Below are 22,619 nucleotides of genomic sequence, written 5' to 3'. Positions count from 1 at the left end.
TCTAGTGATACCACTTCTATTTCTGCATATTGACAAAGCTGAGGACACCAGAGAAATTTTCTACACAATAAGCCAGTCACCCGATATACAGAAGGACAGTTTGGAGCCTGTCTCTCTATAATTAGGGGAGGCAAAGGTGTTTCCAACCTTTTCTCTCTTTTTTTTTTTTTTTTTTTTAGTTATAAAAGTGAGTATCTTGAGCTTTCCCCTCCAGCAAAAACTGTCTGTTAATACCCAAACTACTTTCAGATTTATTGTGACAAGTGATACAGTACCATGTTCAAGGAAGAATTTTGGGATGCATGCCTTGAAAACTTTTTTTTTTTGTTGCCCATCTGTTTTGCTTGTCGCAATTCCTGTTTGTTTAAGATGTACGTGTGCCAGAAATGTGGAAAGAATGTGTGTAGCGACAAGTGCTATCGAGCCATTTTCACACTGGACTTATGGGAAGCATGTGTTGCCCATCTGTGAAGTTCTCATTTTATGCAAATTTAGAAAATATATTCTTATGTCATGTTGCCTTAATGCCCAGGGGTAGATTGGAACATACACAAGGAAGAGAGAGACAGGGAGGAAATAACTTCACACCCAGTGATGGGATGGACTTGTTATGACAAAAGGAAGGTCTGAGAGGCATGTTATTTGTCAAAAGGTGGAAGGGAATTTTTCTCTCCAAAAGTGTTGCCTACAATAAAATCGAATGTCTTTCAGATCAATTTTTAATCTATGAATGAGATTGTAAGAGTTCCTATCTCTAGAAGCTTTGAATGGTAGAGAGAGAGTACGTCCTTAACTGTGGGTCGTTCTTATCTTCTGGAACATTCTGTCAATGGCCTCAAATATGCTCTGAGTTCAAAAAGAGAACATTTTAAAGTACATCAGTATGGTGCCAGGCCAGGAATTATTTCTTAGGGATTACTCTCTCTGGATCTTTAAGAAGATACCTAGGGTCCTATTTCTCTCCATGTTCTACCTTCTTAACATACATGTCAGACAAAACTCACCAGAAGTAAATAGGGAAAGAAATTGCTCTTGAAGAAAGCCTTGAAGAGGTGATGGGGTTAGAGAAGCTGCCTGCAATTCTAAATTTATCTAAATCTAGTCTCTGTTTTCAAGAAAATAACATAATATAAAGCCGAATATAAATGAAATTTTTATATGTCTATAACAATCAGGACCTTAAGAAACAGATGATGAATGGGGTCTCAAAGAAGGAGCTCAAATGATGGGGTAGGGTTAGTAGCATTCTGGCTGCTCAGAGCTGGTGCCCTAAACTCAGAGTTCTAAGCATAGACTGGGGCAGGCACCATGGGTGTGCGACCTGTGCAGTCACACAGTGCCCAAACTCAGAATGGTCCTGAATTTGACTTAATGCTCTACTGTCATCTTTAAAAGTTATCAATAGATTTTAAATAGGGTGCCCAGCATTTTTGTTTTGCATTGGGCCCCGAAAATAATGTAGCTGGTCTTATTAATGACAAATACAAGAAAATACTTACAAACTCAAGTAGAGCTTGAGGAGAGTTAAGACTGAAAGGTCAAACCTGAAGAACAGAGAGGAGGACCAGGTGTAAACAAGGGTCTGCTTCCCCCTGGCTCCCTCAGCAATACTCTGCCTTCTCCAATACATAGTGGGAACACGGAGGTTGAAGCCATGACTTTCCTATGTGGGCTTCTTGGGGCCTGTCCTCACAATTACAAACTCCTTCTAGTTGCTCCCAGCTGGGCCACTGACCACTGCCTATTTAGCTGCTGGTGATTGCCTGGAGCTCCTCAACAAATCCCTTCTGTTAAATGTTGCCTTCTGACATGAGCTCTAGCAGGGAACCCCATGTGTAGAAGATCCCATTTTTCCGTGTCTCCAAGGGATATCTCTTGTCACACTCCTGCTCATAACTTGTTTCTCCCACTGTTAGGTTCCCAATCTCTGCTTCTTTAAATTTGTCATCAGAATCTCCTCTCAGTCATGGAAAATTCTATCCTCCCTTGTAAGTATTGTTCTCATTCAGGATTTATGCCTCATTCCTATTAGTGCATTATTTAAGTCTGAGACATTTAGTCTAAAGAAACTATCTGTCGGATTTCAGCCGGATCATCACGGATTTTGCCTCAAGTGAAAGTAAATTTGAAAGTCCGTGGTGATCTGGGGCCCTCCAAAGTCAGTCTGCTTAAGACCTGCTCGATGGTTTTAATTTCTGGCCGCTGTATTCTTCCAATAGCACAGTGAGTAGTTGTTTAACCCAATGTATGCACCTATACACCAAGGGCAAACACTAGTTCTCAAGACAGTATATTCTAAACTACTTCTTCTTTTTTTTTTTTTTTTTTTTTTTTTTGAGACAGAGTTTTGCTCTTGTTGCCCAGGCTGGAGTGCAGTGGCGGGATCTCGGCTCACCACAACCTCCGCCTCCCAGTTTGAAATGATTCTGCTGCCTCAGCCTCCCAAGTAGCTGGGATTACAGGCATGTACCAAAATGCCCAGCTAATTTTGTACTTTTTTTTTTTTTTAGTAGAGACGGGGTTTCTCCATGTTGGTTAGGCTGGTCTCGAATTCCTGACCTCAGGTGATCTGCCTGCCTCGGCCTCCCAAAGTGCAAGAATTACAGGTGTGAGCCACCACACCCGGCCTCTAAATTCCTAAGAGTTAAATATTCTGACCACTGCTCCATAATTTGTAAGGTGCTTCTTTTAAAATGGAGTCATTGTTTCTTTTGCATTATTGTGTAGTACATGGTTGCTTTCTTTCATCCATTCAAATGTTTCCTCTTTTAACCATTCAAACCATTCTCTTTCAGGCCTACTAGGAATAAAAAAGACTCAGTCCTTCTGTTACTCGGTTCGCCCACAAACAAATATTTATTTGTTTCTATAGCTATTGGGGATAAAAGTATGAACAAATCAGACAGAGTCTTGCCCTCTAGCAACTTAAACTTCTGTGCTGGGAAGAGGTAATAAACATATTTACAGATAAATATGAAATAAAATGTCAGGTACATTTAAATGTTTCAGAGATTATAAAATATGATAATGCTGTAGCAAGTGATTGGGTTGTGGCTTTAGCCCAGGAGATCTACAATGGCCACTCAGAGAAATTGGCATTTGAATTGAGACCTGAAGGCCAAAAAGGATGCACCATGTGACAGGAAGGAGTAAAAACATTCTAAGTAGAAGGAATTGCAAGTGCAAAGGCCCTGAGCTAGGAATACGCTAGGCAAGGATGAAAGACAAAAAGGCATGTGTAAAGGGATCTCGGTCAATGAAATGAGGAGTTGAGGGGAAGCTGAGGAGATCAGCAAGGCATGTAGGAGCCACAGGTAGGTCCTGGTGCATTGTGGGGAAAAGTTGGGTTGATATTGCACACTCAATGGGAAATCATCAGAAGTTTAATGTAAGTAGTTGGCATGATTTTTTAAACACAACTGCTCTGGCAACTCTGTGGAGGATAGACCATGAGGTAGGGAGGGCTGAAAAGGAGGTGCAATGACCAGCCAGGGAACTGGAGAGATATGGTGGGAACTGGGATCGTGATCGTAGCTGTGGAAATGATTAAAGGTGATCAGATTTGGGAATCCAGTGTGTTTTGGAACTAGATCCAACAGAACTTGTTGGTGGGGTCGAGGTGATATGGGAGGGAATGAGAAGAATCAAGGATAATCTCTAGTGTTGTACCTGAGTGACTGCTGGTGCTCTTGATCCAGCTGGTGGGCTGACAGATTGTATGGGTGGGATGGGATGAGGTATGGAAAAATCAAGAGTTTTCTGTTTACGTTATAAAATGTGGGGTACCTATCCTAAGTTCTTAAAGATATAAAACAGGCAGTTGGATATAAGTACCTGGAACTCAGAACACACAGAAGTTGATGAGTACAAGGGTCTGAAAACTGAACTTCTTAATATCCATTTCTTTGCTCACATTCACCCAAATATGGCTTAACAATTAGCCTTCATAATAACTCAATTACATTCTTAGCCAAGGTTCTCTGTTATTTGTTTAGGGAGGAAGAAGGAAAGGGTCACTTTACTCTATCCCCTCCACTTATTTCTGTTTTCCATGATAAAGAGGCCTCTAAGTGACAGCAGCAAGCTGAGGGATGACTTGAGATGGAAGTGAATATGAGGACATAGCCACGCCTGGCTGCATGCCTTTAATTATAATGTCCTGACTCTTCCTTCTACCAGCCCACTAGGTTTGGCTGATGATGAAATTGCTGCCTGAGAGTGGGTCAACCAACTCAGTGTCTGACACATCTCAAGAACTCAGGAAACACCTGCTAAATCAATGGTACGCCTTAAAAAACTCCCTCTATACAACTTTTGTTTTGTTTGTTCTATGCAACTATTTATGACCTCAAAATGTTCATTTAAGCCAATGTCCTTGGAATAATCCTTGATTTTTTCACTTTTCAACATTTAGTCCATTAATAAATCTCAGCATTTTTCAAATATGTTCATTGCTCTCTATTTTATTTCTCCTATCCTTTCTCTACACTATCATTATCTTTTGCCTGAACTTTAGAAAAATTCTCCTCTCTGATCTCCTTGCGTTAACTTGTACCCACCATCTAATTCATTTTCCACACAACAGTTAGAGTGATCATAATCATCTGTGCCTCAGTTTCCTCATCTGTAAAATGGGAATACTAATAGTGTCTATCTTGACACTTTCTTGAAAGGATTACCCAGGATGACAAAAGAAAAGCACTTAGAACAGTGCCTGAAATTAACACTTTTTGTTGTTCCTGTTACCATAAATAAACCCTTAAACGGCCTTGTCCTTTTCATCTTGCTATATCTAATCCCCCATTACAAAAACACAGAAAAACTATTCTAGAATTGACATCTGATCCTGTCATTTCAGTGTTTAAAAAAAATTATTTATTGAAACCTTTCCGTAGAGACAGGGTCTCCCAATGTTGCCTAGGCTGGTCTCAAACTCCTGGGCTCAAAGGGATCCTCCCACCTCAGTCTCCCAAGTAACTGGGATTGCAGGCGTGAGCTGGCACACTTGGCTTGATCCTGTCACTTCAAAAACTTCCTATTATCTTCAGGATAACTCAAACTTCTTAGCCTGACCTACATGGACTATCATGATCTGCCCCTTGTCTACCTCTTTCACCTCACTTTTTGTCTGAGTTCCTCCCACCTGTCCCCATTCCATGCACACACACACACACACACCCGCACCTCTCCAAACTCTAGCCATAGCACACTTCAATGCCAGTTCCAAAAAGGCACAGTGTCTTCTCTCAGTCTAGGTCTTTGCAATGTTTTTTCATTTGCCTTAAATGCCTTTCCTCCCTCTTTCTTCATTCCCCACCTTCCACACATACATCAGTGTCCTCCTTCAAATGAATAACTTCTATTTAGAATTTAGGACCCCTCTTAGCAAGTTCCTGGCCACACCCAGCTTTCCCTGAACCTAGAAAGGCCAAATGAGGTTTGCCTCTGGTGTGTTTCCATAACATCCTTTGTATACATCTGTGACAGAACTTATAACAGGATGTGAAAAATCAAAATCTTAGCGGAGACCAAAGAAAACAGAAATAGTATCTTAAAGGAGATCTAAAACAGAAACAAAATTTACAAAGAGGTAGTTGAAAAATGGTTACCTAACTATTCAACTCTCTCATCTATATCAATGATATGAGAGTTAAGATTAAGAGATGAGAGAAGAATTGGGGTTTGTAGAAGGCTATACTGTAAATGCAACCTTCTCCACCTAAAGGAGAAAGGGAGGAGGATGGGAGGAAGAAGGAGAAAAGGAGGAGGATGGAAGGAAGAATTTAACAGAATAGCCTGCAATGAAGAAGGCATGTGTGTAGATTCTAGAATTTGGATTCCAGCTCTCATCTTACTACTTGCTGGGTAACTTTGAAAAGGTCACTAGGGTTTAAAAGATAAAAGTTGACTTAGATCATTTTAATGGTCTTTTCAAGCTCTAACATCCACAATTCTATAGTTTAGAAAAGGAGGAGAAATTTATGTCCTTGGTTACCCTAAACCAGAGGATTAGATGAAACAGAATAGATCATTGAGCTATTGTAATTTGGTAGAGAGCGAGAGAGGGACTTGAGCTTCCTTAAATAGAGAGAAGCTTTGAGAACTGATTCTTCAATTCTGGATTTACGATTGCCAAATACAAATGTATACCTTTCATTCCCCTTAGCAAATCTCTATTCCGATTACTCTGTGTGGATTTTCTAACATGAGTGTCTCATCCTCAACCTGTTTTTTTTTTAACTGCTAGGAACTTCCCTGTAGTGGATTGAATGATGGTCCCAAAATGATATATCCATATCCCAACCCCCAGAAATTGTAAATATAACATTATTTATAAAAAGAGTCTTTGCAGGTATAGTTAAGGAACTGAAGATGAGATCATCTTGGATTATCCAGGGGGACCCTAAAGTCAATGATAAGTATCCTCGTAAGAGGAGGAACATGGGGAAGAGGAGGCCACATGAAGACAGATGCAGAGGTTATGAAACCACAAGCCAAGTGATGCCTGGAGCCACCAGAAGCTGGAAGAAGCAAGGAAGGATGCTCCCCCAGAGCCTTTGGAGATAGCACGGCTCTGCCAACACCTTGATTTTGGACTTTTGGCCTCCAAAACTGTGAAAGATTCAATTTCTCTGATTAAAGCCTCCAGTGTAGAACTTTGCGACAGCAGCGCTAGGTAGTTTGTGTATTCTCTGTGATATGCTTCTGATCAGAGCTTGCATTCTAACTCATGTTTCACTTTGCCTCATCGAAGCTCAGCTCTCTGGGTGATACTCCTTAAGGACTCAGCTATGCCATCTGATAAACCAAGGTTCATCTGCACGTCGTGATAACTGTGGATCAAGTCTGCATTTCTCTAGAGACCTTCCTGCCTGAAGAAAAATAATATAATACTGTTATAATACTCTGAATTTCAAAAGCATTTTTAGGAAGATTATCATATTCCTCCAACGTGCCCCATTTGATATGTTAGGAATATTATCATCTGCATTCTGCAAATGAGGAAATTGAGCAAAAATAGAATAAGCGATGTACCTCAGGACACCCAAACATAAATGGTCCAGAGAAGACTGAAACCTAAGTGCCTTAGTCTGTTCCAGCTGCTATAACAAAATACTATTGATTGAGTGGGCTATAAACAACAGATATTATTTTCCCCACAGTATTGGAGGGTTGGAAGTCCAATATTAAGGCACCAGAAGATTCGGTTTCTGGTGAGGACTCACTTCCTCCTCGACAGCTATTTCCCCCACTCTAATCTCACAGCGTGGAAGAGTCATGGGTCTCGCTCAGGCTCCCTTAATAAAGGCACTACTCACCCTCCTGACCTAACTCTCTCCAAAGGGCCACCTCCTAATATCACCTTGGGGGTTAGGATTTCAACAAATGAATTTGGGGGAGACACAAACATTCAGACCACAGCGTCGCATTGTTGCCTCAGAGGATACTAATCTCTTCGTCACAGGATCGATGGAGAGGTACCTTGAACACAATAACATAAGGGCACTTCCTAAATCACAACTAAAAGGTAACTATCTATTCTGGTCATGTGTAAAGTTACTAATTCCTAAATAACTAATCCCCTACCAATATTATGAAGGTAACTCCCATCCAATTTAGAGGGAAAGCCACATTCTTTATGATGGCCTATGAGATCTGGCCCCACCTCTTACCACACTCTCTCCACTCTCACCTCCACTGATGCCTCCCCTACTATCTCCCTCACACTACGCCTCCCCCTTCCCCCCCACTTGGCCCCATATGCTGCTGCTTCTGCTGACACCTGCCCATCCCGTTCCTGCGATATTTGTTTTCCAGTTATCTTTGTTGCCTCTGCCCCACTTCCTTTTGTCTTTTGCTCACATAACACCTTCCCAGTGAGGGTCCCCCAAACCACTCTAATTAAAATGGAATCCTATCTCCCACGCCTTATTCTGTTTTGCTTTCTTGCTTTTTCTCCATACTATTTGGTTATTCTACTAGTCCCTGAAGGATGATGAGACCACAAAAGACAAAATTGAAAACTGGCAGGAAAGGGCAGTTTTATCTAAGAAAACATTATGAACAAAGGAATGGGGAAATAAAAGTCCAGGGCTGTCCTGGAGCCAACATAAAAGACCGGCTCTGCGCTTTCAAGTTGCTAAGTCCCAGGACATGCACTGTCCAGGTTCTGGGCTTTGCTTCCTGCATATGAGAGGGTCAGATGGGTGGAGGCCCCTGGGCTCTGCTCTGGTCATCTACAAACCACAGCCTCAGTGGCAGCCTGGAAATATCCTAATAACATTTCTAGATGCAACGAAATAATGACTTGAGAAGGATTAATTTCTTTTTTATGTACAAGGGAAGAAAAAAATGTTGCCAGCAGAGTAGACAATCACATATTTTAAATGTCAATCTTTTCTTCCTCATGTCTGCTTTTATCAATAGGAACTTGGTCTCTGAAATTATTGATATGACAGGGACAATTCTCACACCCACCTGTGACAACTCAGCGCAACCCAGGAACTGGTGTGGTGCCTTACCCACTCCACAAGACTCGAAGCTTATCCACTCCACAAGACTCGCAGCTTACCCACCCCACAAGACTCACAGCTTACCCACCCTGAAAGACTCGCAGCTTACCCACTCCGCAAGACTCGCAACTTACCCACCCCACAAGACTCGCAGCTTACCCACCCTGAAAGACTCGCAGCTTACCCACTCCGCAAGACTCGCAGCTTACCCCAAGGGAGGAAAATGGAAAAAAATATTAAGGCATAAAGTATAGATGTTGTAAACCGAAGTCAATTCATAGTCAAAGTAGTTATTTTTTTTTAGCACATTCGACTGTAACATAAGTATACATATATATGGGGGAGTGGTATATATTATATGTTTCAGAAATTCTAAATTTTGTTTTCAGGACTTTGACACAAAAGTTTAAGGCTGACAACAGACACATGAAAAAATGCTCATCATCACTGGCCATCAGAGAAATGCAAATCAAAACCACAATGAGATACCATCTCACACCAGTTAGAATGGCAATCATTAAAAAGTCAGGAAACAACAGGTGCTGGAGAGGATGTGGAGAAATAGGAACACTTTTACACTGTTGGTGGGATTGTAAACTAGTTCAACCATTATGGAAAACAGTATGGCGATTCCTCAAGGATCTAGAACTAGAAGTACCTTATGACCCAGCCATCCCATTACTGGGTATATACCCAAAGGATTATAAATCATGCTGCTATAAAGACACATGCACACGTATGTTTATTGCGGCACTATTCACAATAGCAAAGACTTGGAATCAACCCAAATGTCCATCAGTGACAGACTGGATTAAGAAAATGTGGCACATATACACCATGGAATACTATGCAGCCATAAAAAAGGATGAGTTTGTGTCCTTTGTAGGGACATGGATGTAGCTGGAAACCATCATTCTTAGCAAACTATCACAAGAACAGAAAACCAAACACCGCATGTTCTCACTCATAGGTGGGAACTGAACAATGAGATCACTTGGACTCGGGAAGGGGAACATCACACACCGGGGCCTATCATGGGGAGGGGGGAGGGGGGAGGGATTGCATTGGGTGTTATACCTGATGTAAATGACGAGGTGATGGGTGCTGACGAGTTGATGGGTGCAGCACGCCAACATGGCACAAGTATACATTTGTAACAAACCTGCACGTTATGCACATGTACCCTAGAACTTAAAGTATAATAATAATAATAATAATAACAATAAAGTTTAAGGCTGAAAGTTAAATCGAAGTAAAAATCGATGAGTTTCTGCCATCTCTAGTAAGGATCTGGAAAGACAGCACTAGCTGCTTCTTTATCATGTGATTGGAGAATAACGAATTGAGCCTTCTTTCTGCCTCGTTGCTCCATGTCACCCATAAGGAAGAGTACTCAGTCTGGTCCAGCAGAAGGAGTGTAAGGGCACCAGGCAGGAGTCCAGCAAACCAAATGCCTGGCTCAACATCCTGCACTGGCACCTGCAGGACAGGGGACTTTGGACAAGACCTTAGCTTCTTCCAGCCTCTGTTTCATCTCAAAATACTACCAACCTCACCTTTCTCAAAAACTTACAGTAAGAATCTAATTTTATCATACATATGACAAAGACTCAGTATTTTATAACACTCATGTCAGACTACCTGTGTTCAAATTCCTGTTCCGCCTCATGCTAAATGTGCAAACTTCTGGAAGTTTTTAAAAGTCCATACAACTCAATGATCTCATCTAAGAAGTGAGAATAATAATAGTGCCACTTTCAAAGGGTTGTCATAAGGATTTTTTTAAATCTGCAAAGAGCACCTTAGAATGTGAGTGAATAAAACCAATACATGTTATCATTGCTATAACAATACCTATATATATATTTGGTAATTAAATAATTGTTATAATTATTTAGAATGAGGCTTGGAATGCAGAGGGTGCTCAGGAAGTAATCGTGAGTGATTTTACAGCTAATGATTTCCAGGCCAAAAAAACTTCTTAATGAAGTCTCTACCCACATCAAGGTACCATCTAGACAGTGACAGGTCAGATGCACTGTGCTGCTCCAGGAATCGTGTTGAGTGGTAAATGTATAGGAGAGGCATGGCACTGATAAAGTTTGGCACTTCTAGAAATGAAAGTCCTAGAGAACCATATAAATTTCCTAAAGAATGGGGGCTTTAAAGGGAGTAACATATAGCTTCCAATCTATAGGTAGTTATTTTGGTTGATTCGATTACTCTATAGGTTGGCATTGTTGGTTCAATTTACATGTGAGGACACTACCTTGGCCTATAAAAGTCAATTGCTCTGGATTCAAATTCAGGCCTGACTCTAGAACACGTGTAACTAACCACTTAGCAGGATAAAGCCATGAGCAAGAACAAAGTCCCTGCCTTTAATGAGCTTATCAATGTAGCTGTGAAAGCTGATACCTATCTAAATGGTGAAGTTAAGATAAATACGCAAGTATCCAATCTATTAATAGGAGTCTAATTATAAATGGAGGAGGTACCTGCACTAAGGATCAAAGGAAAAAGGCCACATATGTATGGAAATCGAAATAGGCTTTATTGAGAGGAAAACCTATAAGCTGGTCCTAGTGGAGACCTTTAATTTTACTGGGTGGAGCTAAGGGCAGGGGATGGAGACAGAATGCCACCCCAGAAGCCAGAGACACCTGTACTTTCCCAGCTCTGCACTTGGTGGCTTGGTGAATGGTCAAGTCAACCGCCTCTTAGCCCTTCTGTCTCAGAGGCTGTGAAGGTTAAAGATGATGCATCTCCAGTGTCTCAATAAACGGGGCTGTGATGGTTTCTCTAGGTCATGGAAACAGTGATAGGCACAGAGAAGAAAAATATGTGCCCTAGTTAAGGACATACACAAGAATAGAAATAAAATAGAAAAAAATTAAAATAGTTGAAACAAGAAAGAAAGTTTGTCCTTACAAAAATACATACGTGAGTATGGGAACATGAACTCAGACACATAACAAAACCAGAGACATATTTTATCCGTGTCTTGGGGTTGGGCGGGGCTGGAGACCACTTTCACTCTCAGGAATAAAAATGACAATTGCTTTGCTAACTGCCTTCTTGTTCCATATCTGGAGACCTTCCAGGACACAAAAAAGAAGTTCCTTCTTCTGTCTTGAAATTCTTTAGTCAGACACCAGCCAACTCCCATGAAACGTGGGGTCTGGTCAAGGAGGCTGATCCCAGAAATGTGGCATATTTCTCACGACCACAGGGCTAAAAAAAAGCACTCCAAAACAAGCGGCAACCCAAAAAAACAACATATTGGCATCCTGCAAAAAAATCTAAGTGTGCTGAAAAAACAACAACATATGGCTGGGTGGGGTGTGACCAAAAGGAATATAGTTATCACGTTTTGAACATTCCTTTTACAGACTTGAGTGAAAAGAAATTTTCTAGGACAGAACATGGAGTAGTCCCAAAGCCTGCCTTTTTTAAAAGCACAATTGGGGACAGGAAAAGCAAAGAAGGGTTTGTTCCAGGTGAGTTACAGCTGAGAACCAGGAATGGAATCTCACCCTTGACCCAAGAATATGCTGAAAAGCACCAAAGTAGACAAAAGCGTGAGATAAGGCCATGCTCACTGCTTTGTAACCAAAGTGCTGTTGAGATTAAAACAGAGAGCGGAATGGAATGTACTTGAACATGCTCATTATCAACACCAAAGCCACAATATATACTGATAATAGCTCTAGGGTGCCATCATTATGTACCTAGAATCTGGGCTTCCTTTGAACAAAACAGAATCAACTTCAAGTGCAGTGCTCTGCTGGGGATCTCAGTTATATAACTATTTCATAACTCAAGGTGAAGTCACACAGCAAGGCTAGAAGAGTGCTGGGAAATGAGTTTTCAAACTTTGGAACTTTTGCCGTTTATTTAAACCTTCCCTATTTGTCCACTAATTACACAAACCAAGAATAACCCGCAACTGAGCCCCTCTCTGTTGACTGGTACCTATGAGGGCTGTTTATTTTTTTAGTAGGAAATCATGGAGTATCTCTTCTGTGTCAGGTCTGGAGTTACAAGGATGCATGAGAAAAATCCCTACCCTCATCGAGCTTACAGTCTAGGAGGGAAAGAGTTATATGAACTGCGGATATTCAGAGAATGCCACCCCAAAATACGCTACTCTAGCATAAGGATTATTTTGAGCTGAAGACATTTGAGATTCAGCAAAATTAGAAAGAGGCTTTCTCTAAACTCCCCTTACTGCCTATAAGCAGAGCCTATCAAAAGAACCAAGATTGGCTCTAATACAGGAGAGGACACCTAACAGACATTGTTACAAGACGGTCATATCTCCCATCTGTTCTCCTAAGGGCCCACTTAGTTTTCCAAGTCATTTGTTTTTCCTGAGTGCCCCTTTTCCCCCTCCCTTTCACTTACGAAGTTGTGAACCCCCAGTTCTAACCATCCCTTTGAGTTACTCATCACTGAGTGCTCCCAAGTGTGTGAGTGATAGACATGTTAATAAACATCTGTTTGTTTTCCTCCTAGTCTGCCTTTTGTCAGTCTAATTTGCAGGGCCTCAACTGATGAACCTAAAAGGGAGAGGGGAAAAGATTTCCCTCCCCTACAGAAAAGATTGTTAAAATTTACTGTTGTAATTGGGTAGCGTGCTCACAAGTATCCACTATGACTCCAAGGTACAAAGAAAGGAATGTTCTCTATTTTTAAATGGATCTCGTCCTGTTTTTGCCTCCCTTCTCCTACCCCACCCTAGTTTCTGCTTGGTGGTGGAATAAGGAAATTAAATTTGTTCACTCAACATATTTCTCTATCTTTTGGTATATTGGTCTCTTTAAGTCAAATTTGGCCTATCTTGCATAAATATTAATTCAAGAAAATTAAGTGTAGTTAGTCCTGGATTCCCTGCCTCTACCCCACTCATTCTTTTGCCTTCTCCAGGAGATTAATTATTTTGGAGTGGGGAAGTGACAGGTGTTTGTGAAAGGGTAGTAAGTCAAGTATCATCTTGTTCTATGTGTGGATGAATATTTCATGCTTCTTGTGGTGTCTCTGCAAATGAGTATCCATGCAGGTTACCAAGTGATCACTCCTTTGAACATTGTAGGCACAGCTATGGCAGAAGCGTGTAATTCTTTTTATCTGTGGTTTTCATGTCCCAGTTCCAGTCTTTCCCTGGCCTGGGTCACTTAGCGTTTTAGTAGGCCCTGTTGGGGTTGTGATTCTGCCCTGAGGCCTTACTCAGTAAATGCCTTCCTCATCATCCTGATCTACCTCCTTCTACATGGCACTGTCTTTCTCTGAACATAGGAACTCGTAAAATGAATTCCTAAAAGGTTTAACACTTGCCTAACCTTCTATAATATAGATAAAACCCTCTCTGTTCTGGATTTCTCCCAAACCTTCTGGTTCTTTCTCACTACACACGACGCAGATTCAGCACCAAGGCTAGGGACTGCTCACACCTGACCAAATGTTGCCCCCACTTCCTCTCTCTAGCCCCTCACTCTCACTGGAAAGGCTTTCTCCTTTCCTGCTGGATGGTGACTGCTTCTCTGATGGTGTCCTTACTCAGGTGGTACTTGCACTCCATTTCCATTAGGCAACATGTTGAGATGGCTACAAAACATACACACAAACAAAAACATTAAGTTTAAAAAGTGGTAAAATAGAACAGGAGGTATTTAAAAAGTAAGGCCTCTACAACAGTGCTATGACAGGTCGGACTTTTTGAGGCTGAAAATGTGATGTTTTTATGCTTGATTTCTGCATCAAACTAGCATTTGGAGATAGCTGGAACTGAAACCATTTACTATTACTATACAACTTTTTTTCAAGATAATTATAAAGCACACTGTCATCTCTGGAATCCCAATGCTTTCAGTTACATAAGATCTCTGAGAGCTTGAACATTGTGACTTGCAGTATTTAATATGAAAATATTTTTAAAACACAGAGATTGGGAAAGAAAATTTTATTTCAGTTATATTAAATTATAACTGTGTCAAGTTGCAATTTCCAAAGATATCCTTTAGCATATATATTCTTCTTTAGCATACATATTCTTCTTTAATGTGCCCTTGCCACTCCCCATGAAGATGTGAAGTCTAATTCCTTCCTTGAATCCGGGCAGGGCTGCAATTTTTTCAACCAATCAAGTAAGGCTGAAGGAAAGTGACTTTCCAGGCAAGGTCATAAGAGGGCATGCATCTTGTGCCTTGTTTGTGGGATCACTCATATTTCCTGAGTTCCATGTAGGATATCCAACTCTCCTGAGGCTGCTGTGCTGTCATAAAGTCATATTACATGCAGACACTAGGTGCAGGTACTTTGGTCAGCAGTCTCAGTGTGGGAGTCATCCCAGGCCAGGAACCGGGCACTGAGTGAACAAACTTTCAGATGACTCCAGCCCCCAGACATCAGGTCAACTCAGCCTTTGGGCCTTTCCATGTGAGATCCAAACTATCTCCACTCTTCCCAATCCTAATTCCTGACCTACAGAATCTGGGAGCTTAAAAAAAAAAAAACAGCTGTTTTAAGCAACTAAATGCCTAAACAAGGTTATGCAGCTTTACTGAATTGCAACAATGACTTAACGTGTATTTGTATATTGCTATGTTTTCTAAACTGTCTCAGTCAAGCCCTTAAGAAATCAGACACTCTTTATTAAATCCAATAGTCAAAAATGAGAATGAACCAATGATTAAGTGTCATCTCTTAAAGAAAGCAGGAAACACCTTATACTTCCCATAAAATGCAGCACAGACCAGAATTGGGTGCATGAATGTTTTGTCAAATTTTGGACAATTTGGTTTTAGGATAACTCAAGTAAAATTACGATAACTAAAACTAGATGATTCAGGGGAGGAGAGACGATAAATATCTTGCATTTTTTGTCTCAGATAAAAACCAGCAGAAATTAATAGGACTAAATACACATTATGAAACTTATAATGAGGAACACAGCATTGTGCATAACAAAATTTCACTCCATTGTTCTGGGTCTGGAGTGGGCTGAGTAAATTGCTTGAAGGTTTGACTAATGCTTCCATAAAGTTGAGAAAGCTTTTGCATTTTGGGGGGATGAGAGAAGAAAGAAGGGCTTTGCCTTGGGCTGGATAGAGCATTTCCTCTGACAAGAGTCTGGAGACTTTGCACTCTGAAACCACTGATGGTGATAGGTTGTGTTCCTGTGCTGCATACTGTGTTTCACTGGGCACTTTTATAGATATGAGCAGGTCAGGAATACATACAGTCTTGGGGTTAGGATATAGTACCTGCTCTCTGGTAAATATGAGCCTTATAACATTCCTGGGAAACCAGTTCTGAGCTTAACAAAACTGTTCCAAAGATCCAAGCCAGTTCAGTGCTTGATTAACCCCTGCTGTATGAGAGGCAATGGCCATAGCACTGAGACCCAGCAATGAATAAGAAATGCTGTAGGCAGTGCAAATGGATAATTACACTAGAAAGTGATTCCTGTGCATATCTTTATGATAACATTTATTATATTGTGTTGAAATTGTCTACATATGTGTCTGTCTCCTTAACTAGGGAAAACATTCTGTCTAACTCATCTTTCTATCCACAGCATCTAGCATAGATTTTGGCTCAGAGAAGGCATTCAATAGATGCCCTATGAAAATAATTGTACCAGAAGTAAAATAATGGAAGCAGATGCATCAAAATGGTATAGAAATTCTGCGAGTCAGAAACCTGGGAGTTGTCCTGAGCTCCTCCTTTCTTTCCTTCAACTTTCACATCCACCTGACCACTAAATCCTGATGTTTCTTTCTCCTAAATCTCTCTGGAATCTGTGCCTTTCTCTCTTTCCTCACTGCTACTGTCTTAAGTAACATCCTGACCATCTTCCTCCTAGGCTGTTATAGTAGTGTCCTGACTCCTCTGATCTCTCACCCTCTGTCTTGCCTGCCTCCTATTCGTTCACCTACAGCCATGAAAGTGATATTTCTAAAAGGCAAATCTATGTTACTTCACTGTTTAAAAACCTTCAAGATTTTCCCTTTTGTCTACCAGATGAAGTCCAAATCAGTTTAAGTAGCATTCAAGGTGTTCCATGACCTGACACAATTAGCCACTTCATTTCATTTCTCACACACATTCAAATTCCTCCTTACACTTGGTCAAAATGATCCCTTTCACCCTCAGCAACGCCCTTGTAAATCTACACGTCTTTGTACATCCTGTTCTTCAGGTTATTAATCCACGTCTGCCTCAGCCCCATCTTTAATATGGCTGGCAGAGTTCTGTCTATCCTGAAGGCTCCACTCAAGTGGAACTGATCACCATCTTCTTTGTACCGTCAGTAGACTTTTACATTCTCTATCATAGCAAGAGCATAGCTTCTAGTATAAGACTGGCCCCTGATCTGAGGCTAACTGGGTTTCCTCCTCCCCTGCCACTGATCAGCTAGGTGATCTTGGCCAGCTGCTTAATGTCTTTGTGCCTTAGTTTCTGTGTCTGTGAAACAATTCTTCTGGGTCTTAAGAGGCTGACTTTCATGGGCAAGCCCAGTGACTTACCTTGCCTTTTCTAGGATGTGTCAAGTACGAGGCTCTGTTGGACATTTGAAAATGTAGGGAGAGCAAGGACTGGAGATTCAGCCCCCTGCTTGCTTCAGGCTTCCTTTTCCAAAGCCACAGCTCTGCAGGAGGCCTTCTGGGGGTGTTGCAGTGGTTCTCTCCGGGTTCCATTCCCTTCTGCTGCCTTCCACAGCCTCCCCGTCTTGGGCACTTTCCCATTCCCCGTTGATTTCCCTTACTCTTCGCTCACACCTTTCTAAATAACCCCATCACCAGACTATCTTCAACTTTTCCACTGGAATGGGCCACCTGTTTCTTACCAGGACCCCGACTAATACATCTCCCTAGTGAATTGTGAATCTTTCAAAGCTACAACTCAGACCTTCAGCTGTGAATTCCAAGTTTCTAGCATAGTACCTGATACAACACAATAGAAGTTAAATCTACATTTCTGAATGAATTATTAAGCAAACAAGTGATTAACAGTTTAAAGGGAGAGGAGACATTCAGGAAAGTCTTCTAAGAGGAGGTGGAGTATTATGGGAGGGCATTTCTTGCCAAAAACTAGCATGCACAAAAGGCATGACAATGTTTGGGGAACTATAGGTAGTAACTTTTACTGGACCACAAATCACACTGGGCTGTTATATAATCTTTCTTTGATACAAATAATTCTGCTGCTAGTACAAACTTTGAAGCCACTGTTGTAGATAATCTCCACTTTATAGATAGGGAAAATGATATCTGGTAAAAAATAGCGTCCGTATTTACTGCAAGTCCTTTGGAGCAGTGTGTTCATTTATGACAGGCGTGTTCAGGTTTCTTAACTCCATCTGCTACCCCGAGTACTCTAAGCCCTGGAAAACCAAAGAATTTGAGGCATGTGGTGTGAAACACTATAGAACATGAGGCAAGTACATTAATGGGGCCAAGCTTACTGCTTTGTCAGAGACATTGCTTGCCAAATGGAGTTGGCTTTGTAGGCAAGGGTCTGGGGCACAGCCCTTGGAAGGTTAAGGGCATTACATTGCAACAAACAGACACAATTAGGCCAAAAATCCATTCTTCATGGTTCCCTTTGCCAACAAGCAGGCTTTGGAGACCAGATTTTCAGGGGTGAGCCAGACGGCAGGCATGTAAGATGAAGTCACATAGTTTAGTTCTGTAGCTCGATGTTATTTCTGAAGTAGAGCCATAAAAACTTTAGAATCCATTGACCAAATGGCCAGAGAGCTCCCTGTAAGAAATCACACACTGACCCTGGCTATTTGCAACTATTTTCCTCCATGGGCTTGCTAGTAGTGACTTTAAGAAAAAAAAAATAGCCAACTGGATATCACCAGCAATAGGGTACCAGTATCTGCCACCTTTTACCTTGTCTAAGTAGACTCTAGCTAGTGTGTGGACATAGTAGGTGCTGGATGGAAAGGTTCATTGAATAAGCAACAGAATGGATGAATGAATAAATAACTATCAAGTATCTTTTCTTTGAGCTATTTGAATAACTGGCTATAGTTGTATCATTTTTGTTGCTATTGCTGTTGTGAAAGAAATAAAATAACTTTCTGTAGGCCAGGCTAGAGTGCAGTTGTGTGATCTTGGCTCACTGCAAGTTCACCTCCCGGGTTCACACCATTCTCCTGCCTCAGCCTCCCGAGTAGCTGGGACTAGAGGTGCCAATTAAAACTTTTAATAGTGAGAATACAAACCTCAAATGCTTATCCAAAACTTTTGGGATCAGATTTGTTTGAGAATTTAGAGCTTGGAGATTTTAGAAAAATTAAGTGCATACACCACATATTGCATAGGATCCTCAGTGGGGTCTGAGCTACACACCATAATCAAACATACTCCTGTTTCTGTAGCAAAACATGCATATTCACACCAAGTACAATAAATAAGACTAATTGCAGAAATTCAATTCAGTTCAAGTTTCAACACCAAATAATTTTGCCAAAAACTTACCAAAAGCTTTGAATTTTCTGAACTCTTGGAGTTAAAGGTACTTAAAGGGATTTTTACAGGGATTATGGGCCTGTAGTAAAAATAGCTATATTATTCAATGCTTACTGTGTGTTAGGGTTGTGCTAAACCCATGACATACATTAATTTATTTAATCTTGAGAGGAAACAGGCAATTATTAATAGACTCAGTGAAAGTACTCCTAGAGAGTTTTTGTAATATGCCACTGACCACATAGCGGGTCACCTCTTAGCCACTCTCCCACCCTGCCCCCTGGTGTATAGCCAAAGAGTCAGAGAAGGTTGGTCCACTCAGAGGTAGAGAAGATTGAATGAGAGGCAGAGACAAGAGATAGAGAATGAGGAAATGTTTCTTATTTCTAATTTCTGGTTCTAGGCCTTTCCTGAAGTCTTTCTTCTTTGTCGGGTTTGTTTGCTTGTTTTTGAGATGGAGTCTCGTTCTGTTGCCAGGCTGGAGTGCAGCAGTGCAGTCTTGGCTCACTGCAAACTCTGCTTCCCAGGTTCAAGCTATTCTCCTGCCCCAGCCTCCAGAGTAGCTGGGACTACAGGCACGTGCCACCATGCCTGGCTCATTTATTTATTTATTTATTGAGACAGAGTTTTGCTCTTGTCACCTAGGCTGGAGTATAATGGCATGATCTCAGCTCACTGCAACCTCCACCTCCCGGGTTCAGGCAATTCTCTGGCCTCAGCCTCTAAAGTAGTTGGAATTATGGGCATGTGACACCACACTTGGCTAATTTTGTATTTTTAGTGGAGATGAAGTTTCACCATGTGGGTCAGGCAGATCTCGAACTCCTGACTTCAGGTGATCTGCTCACCTCAGCCTCCCAAAGTGCTGGAATTATAGGCATGAGTCATCGTGCCTGGCCTATTTTTTTTTTATTTTTATTTTTTGTATTTTAGTAGAGACGGGGTTTCACCATGTTGGCCAGGATGGTCTCAATCTCCCAACCTTATGATCCGCCCACCTTGGCCTCCCAAAGTGCTGGGATTACAGGCATGAGTCACCGCACCCAGGCTTTGTTGGGTTTTCATACGTCCCTGTTTCCCTAACAAACTCTTAATTTTTGCTAAATATAGCTTAAGACGGCTTCAAGGTGGCTCCTATTACTCACAAACAAATAGTCCCAACCAACATGATGTAGGGCAGATGTTATTTATATCATTTTTCTGCATAAACGCATTAAGCCTCAGAAAAATTAGGTGACATTACAAAAAAAAAAAAAAAAAAACAAAACAAAAACCAGGCAACATCAAACAAAAACTCAAGCTAGTAGCACACCAATCTTTTCTGCCTGATGAGCTCTTTCTACTACATCATGCTGTCTTTTATAATATAAGAACTAAAAATTTCCAGATGATTGCTGAATGTTTTCTTTGGCTGAAGGTTTTGTGGTACAATGTTATAAGCTTATAAAGAATGCTTTTAACATAGAACCGGTACACATAGAAGAAAGGCACTTAGGAATATTGAAAAGTTTCACTATACATTGAACTGAAGAAAAAAAGAAAAAAAACAAGGTGAGTGGGTTGTAATTCTTAGGGTTTGTATGTGTTGGACAGGGGTGGGGGGTGGTAAAGAGAACAGCAGGGGTGGTGCCCTTTATCAATGTGAACAATATCCTCTGGGTCAGCCATTATCTCAAGGCCATTTCTATAATGAATGATAACAATATTGCCTATCGCTCCTGGGGTGACCGTAGATCTTCCATGGATGCTGTAGATCTTACCTCCTTTTTGGCAGCATAGGTGTTTCTTTTATTTATTTAAGTCATCTTACACAACATACTACCTAATTCACTATGTGAGAGCATAACATTTAATGGGCAGGTCACAAACACACGCTTCATTACAACAGCTGTCTTACAGACAGAAGAGGTGAACTGCAATGTTAAACATATTCTGACACAGACAGGCTCTGGTTTTCATTGTTCCTGGAGAGGGGTAAGGGGTTCAGGGTCATCCTTAGGATGAAAACTTTTGTGAAGTGTAAACCCATGTTTAGCAGAAAATGTAGCTTTGTGATCTTGAAATTATGATTCCAAAAGTTTGCATCTGAGAAAATTGATTCTCAGAGACATTCACTGACTTGCCCCATATCCAGAGTTTAATAATTTGTTTTGTCTATGTTCTTGCTCCTGTGTGAAGTGAATCAGATAATAAATGTTAAAGTGCTGAAAACTTTAAGAAATTTTACTGTTGACTTATTTTTTAAAGGATGCCTCACTTTTGGGATTGCCATCTAGTGGCCACTATAGTAATTACATGATTCTGATTCCTTTACTTGGGCTTCTTAAAGCCATCACAAATACATAGAAAAAATGGGGTTTAAGAACGTGCTTTTGGCAGGGTGCAGTGTCTCACGCCTGTAATCCCAACACTTTGGAAGGCCGAGATGGGCGGATCACGAGGTCAGGAGATCGAGACCATCCTGGCTAACACGGTGAAACCCCGTCTCTACTAAAAATACAAAAAATCACCTGGGTGTGGTGGCCGGCGCCTGTAGTCCTAGCTGCTCAGGAGGCTGAGGCAGGATAATGGCGTGAACCCGGGAAGAGGAGGTTGCAGTGAGCCGAGATCCCGCCACTGCACCCTAGCCTGGACCACAAAGTGAGACTCCGTCTAAAAAAAAAAAAATTAAAAAAAAAAAAAAAGTGCTTTTAACCAGTTCCCCACAGAAGTAAATGCCAATTATAAGATAAGTTATTTTATTTAAATGTGAAAAGGAGAGTATCTTATTAGAACATTAGAATTTCTAACTAGCCAGCCTTCTTTAAGTAATGCTGTCAGATTTCCTTTTGGGGAATTGCTTTTCCCCCAATGGCTGTACACTAAGAATTCAATCCAAGTTGGAATTTTGATCCTAAACAGAGTGACCATGAGACTGAGAATGGTGAAATTTTATGGACACGACTGCCAAAATGGCTCCTGCTTCTTCCACCAACAGAGTTACTGGTTAGTTCTCATTTGTTGAGCCTGACTCCAGTTTTCCCATTAGGTTTTTAAGGGCTCCCACACATTTTAAATAAAATCTCTATTTTATATATATGGGGCAGATTTTTTTTTTGCAACCTAAGTGCCCAAACTTGTATATTAAGAGCCAGAGTGTACAAGGCTGCCTTGAGCTACCCTGAGAAGATTGACAGCAAAACAGTGGTTGTAAGAACTCTGCCATTTATCACTTTAACTACAGGCCATGAACTAGGCTAAATGTGTATCAGGTGCTATTTATTTAAACATCACAATTATCCTTTGAGTTATTATCATAAACCCCATTTTACAGATAATAAAGGTAAAGTCGAAGGAAGTAAAGTAACTTGCCCAAGGACATGCAGTTAATAAAAGGCAGAGCCAGGCTAAGCTCCCACCGTGTTTGGTGACCAGCAGGGAGAGCAGCAAGACTACTTCTTTTTGTAATTTGTAATTGGGATCTTACATTTCTTTGGATGCAGCCTGAGAATATTAGTAGCTAGATCACATTGTGAGCTGAATTGAACTTGTTAAACCCACACTCTAAGTTGTCTTTCACTAAACCAGCAATCAAACATTTTAGTGTCCTTTGGCCTTGCGTGTTTCTTTCTCCTTGAAA

Source organism: Macaca mulatta, chromosome 8 (genome assembly GCF_049350105.2).
Source record: "Macaca mulatta isolate MMU2019108-1 chromosome 8, T2T-MMU8v2.0, whole genome shotgun sequence".
In the NCBI taxonomy this organism is placed as follows: domain Eukaryota; kingdom Metazoa; phylum Chordata; class Mammalia; order Primates; family Cercopithecidae; genus Macaca; species Macaca mulatta.
The sequence above is the reverse complement of the archived record's forward strand: the minus strand, read 5'-3'. Positions refer to the sequence as shown.